This window comes from Macaca mulatta, chromosome X (genome assembly GCF_049350105.2).
Source record: "Macaca mulatta isolate MMU2019108-1 chromosome X, T2T-MMU8v2.0, whole genome shotgun sequence".
In the NCBI taxonomy this organism is placed as follows: Eukaryota; Metazoa; Chordata; class Mammalia; order Primates; family Cercopithecidae; genus Macaca; species Macaca mulatta.
Genome location: NC_133426.1, coordinates 50,959,268 through 50,965,737, shown reverse-complemented (window position 1 = coordinate 50,965,737; position 6,470 = coordinate 50,959,268). Strand labels below are relative to the sequence as shown.

Sequence of the window (6,470 nt, the reverse complement as noted above, 5' to 3'; positions counted from 1 at the left end):
ATGATGAAGATAAAGGCCCAGGTAATCTCTTGGAACTACTCTCAGAAGAATAAATGAAAAGTATATCTGGGCAAGGTAATGACTTTTAATTTTTTCTCTTCTCCAGTGATTAATCTTTCATGGTTATTTCATGAAATTCCTAGGAGGGGATTTTAAGACAATTATAGTTCTTCTGGAGGAACTTCCATTAATTAAAGAAAATTCATAAAAAGCTCCTCTCAGAGATTCCAAGACGGATCAGCAATATAGTGGGTGGGAGAAGGTCAGAAGGAGACCTCGGGTTCTAAGGCTTATTTCTGAGGCCTTACAATCTCCACTAATTCGAAGCAGTGAGTATGCCAAAGCATCATATTCTGGAGTATTGTCTTCTGAGAGTCAACACTATGAAGTTATTATGTTGAACTAAATAATTATTTTAATTTCCTTGGATTACAAGTTTTGCTATTTTATCATGAACTATAAATATTTCTTAATATGATTTGATATAAAATTTGATTTTCTTTCTTCCTGTTCCAGATAAGGCCTTCAGTATATCAAGGTAAGATTTTTAAGTGTCTATTTTCTTTTCAATATTTTCTCACACTAGTATTTCATGTGGGCTCAAATTCAACTGGGAGTAAATACAATGAATCCTTATATCTGGTTGACTTCTTACTTCTTGAAAATTTTACTCTTCCTGGGTTAAAGTATAAATGACAACATTTGACTTAGTAACAACATAGATGGAGTTACCATTTATTGAGATAAGAGAGTAGGAGGAGGAAGAGATCATAAGAGTAGAGAGAATAGGATGAGTTTAGGTTATCACAGCAATATTTAGGAAGCAAGTGCTGATATGAATTTGAAGGGTGGCAGGAATACTTTTGCGTGACCTGGCTCTTGGAGAAATGGAAAGATGATTAAGACACTACCTGAGCCTAGAGAACAACCCAGATACTGCTGGGCAAAATGTGTATCATATTAGAGGTTTATAACATGTGTTTTGAGTGTTAAGTGAAGAGGGCCATTAATGCCAGTGTAGAATGTGTGGAAATGAATTTGATGTACAATGTGGAGAATGAATTCTGCACATTCTTCATAGACTGTGAAGATTACCTGTAGCAGTCTGTTGAGAGCTGTGCTGTCTGGCACATAGTAGGCCCTCAGAGACCAGGGTTGGTTACAGTGATTACAACATTGGTAGTATTGAGAAGAGTGACCTCAGGGCAGCAAAGCTCTTACAATGAGCAAATAGAAAAGAAGATTGCACTTTGGGGTCAGATGAGAGGATTAAATGCCTGGCAGTGGGGTCTGGAATTGTGGGCTGTGTTCTAAGTGTTTTATGTTCCACCTATAGGATGGGAGCTTCCTGCATGCTGTTCATGTCTATGGTGGGTGGTGACATTCTCATCTTGGGCATGAAAGGCTTGTCTTAGAGGGCTTGTGAGTCATCCAGATCCTGGAGAGACTAAGTGGTAAACCTGAGATTGCACCTAAGCTTGTTGGATTTCATACACCCCGTGACAGAAGTCCCTGCACTGGTTCTCAAGAAGGGCAGCCTGCTGGGCAGCAGAGAACACTGGAGGCTTTTGAGTAGCCAATCAGTTGATACTTTGAATGTTCCTTCTATGGAATTGCAAAGAGTGACTGGAAGTGAATCAAGCTTGCCAAAATGAGGGGCTTTTTTGAAGGGACCTATTTATTTGCCTTGCTAATTAGAGGATAGAAGAGTTATAGATAGGATATTTGATTTTCAATGTGTTTCATCTCTGTTGATGGTAAAACTGTTTGAACTGATGGAATTTTCCAAGAAGAATAGTGGCTATTGATGGAGAGCAATCAGGCAGAGACTAAATATTTCCCAATATTTGGAAATTTTTCAAATAGGATTCTCATCGAAATAGGGTTGTTATTTTCATATTTCTTTTCTTAGACTCAAAAAGCAATTAACTAACTTGCTATCTTCAAGTGCAATAATAAAGCTAAAAAGTTATTTTATGATCATGGTGCCAGATAGTGTGTGATTGCAGCTAATACATTAGGGTAATTCAATTTTATGAGGTTTTCCTAATCTTAGAGATTGTTTTTATCTCCTTTTAGTTAATTTACAACCAGTTTCTGAGAAGATTAATGTCAAGAAGGAGAAGTCAGAACTTGTAGAAGAAATGTACATTTGGGAACAGAAGTTATCATTGTCTTTTCAATTTTTTAATTTTTCATGGTTTCATTTTAAATATCTCCCACCTCCCACAATTCTGTTATTTTCGTCCTTCCACTTTCACCTAGTGTCCTAGTTCATATGGTCTATAAACTGTCCACATTCAAAGTAAGCTTCATATATGTAAAGTACTGTTGTTTTCATTTGTGTTAGGAGTTACACAGTTCAAGATAGGTTTTTCTAGCACTGTAATTAGTATTTTTAAATTGTGGTTTTTATTACATATTTATATAGATCAGTGGATCAAAGAAACATCTTCAAAAAGTAAGAGGCAACACAAGATTCTCTCTGATGAAATGCTTAAGTATAAGGTAAAATCCCTTTTTTTTTTGCCTGTATTATACTCTAAAAACAGAGAGAAAAGTACTGAATAATTGTTAATGATTTAATATGTTTTATTGAAGGATAACATCAAAAACTTTGAAGGAAATAATAACATTTTGAATGATGTCATTCAAAGTACATGTTCCTGGTTGCAATTTGAGAGGGATCAGTATGTCAAAACTCTGAACTTGATAGGAATTTGGCTGCTTAATTGTACCATGATTTGATTTGGCTTTTGAACCTTTTTCTCCATTGGGTGAATTGAGCTCTACATTTTATCTTGCTGCCCACCACAGTAAAAGTGTGGGTGTCTCGGGGCTGAACCTTCTTCTGAACAATGATCTGGAATAAAAGTACTAATATCACAATGCCTTTTTATATTCAAGGGAATAGGAAGTGTGTTTTATTTTTACAATATAGGTAATTGTCACATCATTTGGCACTGCCCTTAAAGATATACAGAAAACAGAAAGCATATGAGTGATGAAGATATCTAGGCACATTGAACAGTCCCTACCCCACTTAGTGCTGAACAGAGAATATTTCAATGTGAATTGGGGGAAGTTTTTCTTCATGTACCATTTTTAAATATTCCATTAAGAAAAGTTCAGTTGAGCTGTTTGACTTGAAAAATTTTGCATTGTCTCTACTTTCTCTTTGTCATCTACTCACTTATCCCATTATGTTGTAAGCAGGAATATCACGGGTGCCACAAAATGTTCATGCCTCATGGTGTTTCTTTGCTCTTCATTTATGCATGTGCTCAACATTTCTCCTATCCTCATACTGGACTAGCTACTTCCCCATGAAATATAGCAGTAACTGCGGGATAGGCATGGTTGCTGTTTCATCTTTTTAGCAGATCACTCGGTGCCTCTATTGAAATCCTGGTACATGTTTTGTTTCTATCCTATGTGCAAAAGTTGGAAGCAAAATTCTACAAAGAACTTGAAAGATGTTATTTCAACGAATACCTCAGGAATTTCAGAGGTAAATGACACACATCTGTGATAAGACTTTCATTGCATCTTAGCTATGAGAACAAATATTTCATGTCTTAGAAGATTAAAATCACATGATATCCACATGGAATTCTTTGTTTGTGGAAATTAAGTCATTAGTGAGAATATTTTGCGTTAGGTTCAAACTGGCCTTAATGAGGCTGGTGTCAGGGAAGGGAAAGTGGAATCTGAAGTAGAGCAGGGACAGAAAGGAGGTACTCCGCTGAAGATCAAGAAGGAGCAGGTGGTGAAATGTTACAAATTATAGAACTCAGCTAAATATAATTACTTGGTTTTCAAATTGTTAAACATTTTTACCTGTGGTAAAATATTCATAACATAATAATTACCATCTTAACTGTGTTTTAATGTAGAGTTCACTTGTGTTAAGTATATTCATGTGTTGTACAATTATTATTTCCTAAATGTCTTTTCTCAAACCTGTCTTAAAGTCACAAAATGCAAATGAGAGATTCAAAGATTTACAGCTGAGACCCTGGAGGTCCAATAATCATAACCTGGAAGGTTTACTATTTGTTGGAGTCCCCATAGCATGGAAATGAGTTTGCCCCGGGATGATGAAGAACAACTTCCTGCCTTCAGATTTCTCACCTTCTCCTCTCCCCACCCTAACCAAGGTCTCAGGTACATATGCATGCGCACAAAGAAAATGGTTTTATTCTTTCCAGGAATGAAAAATGACCTGAAAGGCCTCTTTATTTCAGAAAGGTCTGTGGAAGCAGAAGTGAAAGCTGAAATAAAAAAGATGAAGATGAAAGTAGATAGTCTTTACAAAATCTACAAAGAATGACTACTGAGAAAGAGTAAGATGTCAATGTGTTCATTGACACAAATGCTGTTGTATGAACCATGTGTCAACCAAAGGAGACAATTATAATTTCCTTTAAAATATTTTATGCAATATTTGTGGCAAATTAAGTCTTTAGAAAATTGTGCTTGTCCTTCCTGCCATGATTTCTGTAATCTGCGTATTTCCTTTCCCTTCATACATTCTTGTTTGTAATTGATTAGGTAGAAGAAGAGGAACTGGTACTGGCATCTTTACATTGAATACCTGGGTCACCTTTAGATCTATTTTCACAGTCCTTTAGGTTTTGGTCATATTACATTGCATTTTTCCTGCCATATGGCTAATCATTTTTTATTAAATGTGAGACACTGTAAAAAATATTCAGAAACAAACTGAGGCCTAGTTGGATGTTATCTCGCAGAAAAAATGGGAGTCTACTTCTGGTGAATAGTCAGGGGTACTAGCAGACCTGGACTCCCTTCATCCAGTCAGCAATTGAGGGCATCAGTGAAGGCTCAGTCCTTATAAAGGTCAATGTATTTCCTGTCCACCTTTATTCCTAGTGTGTGACTCTTCTGGGTCCCAACAAAAGCTACTGGACTTTAGTAGGGATCACCTTCATTGGAAGACCCTCAACTCCACTTGTTTTCCATCCAATCCCATGCAGTGTGCAAAGGCTGCTGTGCTTCTTTATGTCTCAGTAGTCCCCTCTGGAATTAAGCAGTGAAACTCAGGGAAATGGGCCCCAAATGCTAGGCTGACCTTTGTCCTAGGTTTTCTTCTTATCCATCTTGGCCTCATGTCCTTTAGTGCCATGTTAGCAATTGGATGCGTTCAATCATGTGTTTTACATTCTGTCTGGTGTTCTCCATTGTTCTCATGGGAGATCAGAAGCTTCAGATACACTCATCCCCACTCAAAAGCAGAACTCCTCCTTTGCTTTTCTTAAGATTCATGTTTTGTGTTCCTAGTTCTCAAGTGCACAGCCGGGGTAATGATGTTCTCACTGGCTTCTCATTTGCATTAAACTGTGAGCTTCTTTAGGGTGGGAACAGGTCCCTGCTCACCTTGCATCCTCAGTACCTCACAACAAACTCCTTGTTTTGGGTCACTCCAGACAGCATGTGCTGAAGGATGGCTTAGGTGTTCAGGAACAAGTGCATTCACTTTCTCTTTGAAGTGTTTTTGTCCCTGTTTCCTAAAGTTATTTGAATTTTACTTGTCCTTCGTATGAAATCAATTATCAAATGAGATCCTTTGAATCAGAATCATGAATAAAGTAGTGTGAGGGCAACACAGCAAACCTATCTTTTTAGGCTATTGCCATTTTCTGCCTCCACTATCAATGAACTAAACCTTGTTAAACTCGATCAACACCGGGGTTGATGGTTTGCAGTTGTCACCTATTTCCAGGACATAACACCCTGACTAAGGAGCCATTCAGATTATTTTTGATTTAGTAGATGTGCCCAGCACTCAGATTTACCTTTTCTGTCAACCAGAATCTTTGAAGTCGATGACAAGAGTTCCAATCCTGAATCATGGAAACGTGCAGTAGTGAACTACAGGATTAATGACATCATGTCCTGGAAGGAACTCTCTAAGGCTGATTGTCTGGGTTCTGGCATCAGCCTCTGACTGAGAGTCAGGTCTCCCCATGGGAGGAGTCAGACAAGGAATGGTACCCTGCTCCATCCTGATTGATTTAGTTGTGATGAGTTGGTCAGGTCTGGTTTTCCACATTGAACTAAAATGAGCTTTCACTATGTCAAGCACAAGACTGACCCCAGAAGGATACATAGTGCATCTCATAGAAGCTTTTTATAGTCCTTGATTTATTTACTAGTGAGTAGGAGTATAGAGCTATGAAGAGGAACCTGAAATTACAGAGGACTTGCCAGCAGGCCAGAGTTTGATTTTATTTTTGCCCTCAATGGGAGGCTTCCATTCTCCCTCTCATTGTGAAGATCTGTTGGTATATATATGGGAAGGTTGGCAGGGGGCCTTTCAATCACAGCCTTCAGATGCTGGAAAGGAAGAGGAATCCCACACTGGCTACTGGATCATATGCATTCATTTCTTTCCCTTCTCATCTCAGGAAGCTGAGATGAAAGAATGTGAGCAAGCAGCAAAGGAG

At 37.9% G+C, this 6,470-nt stretch overlaps 1 long non-coding RNA gene across 1 annotated transcript; it reads left to right on the top strand.

The window, feature by feature from the left end:
- The first annotated feature begins 244 nt into the window (after positions 1-244).
- Positions 245-2,472, top strand: LOC114675100 (uncharacterized). Its single transcript, XR_003726196.2, has 3 exons — positions 245-329; positions 517-538; positions 2,432-2,472. It is a non-coding gene; the product is annotated as an uncharacterized LOC114675100 (long non-coding RNA).
- The last annotated feature ends 3,998 nt before the right edge of the window (positions 2,473-6,470 follow it).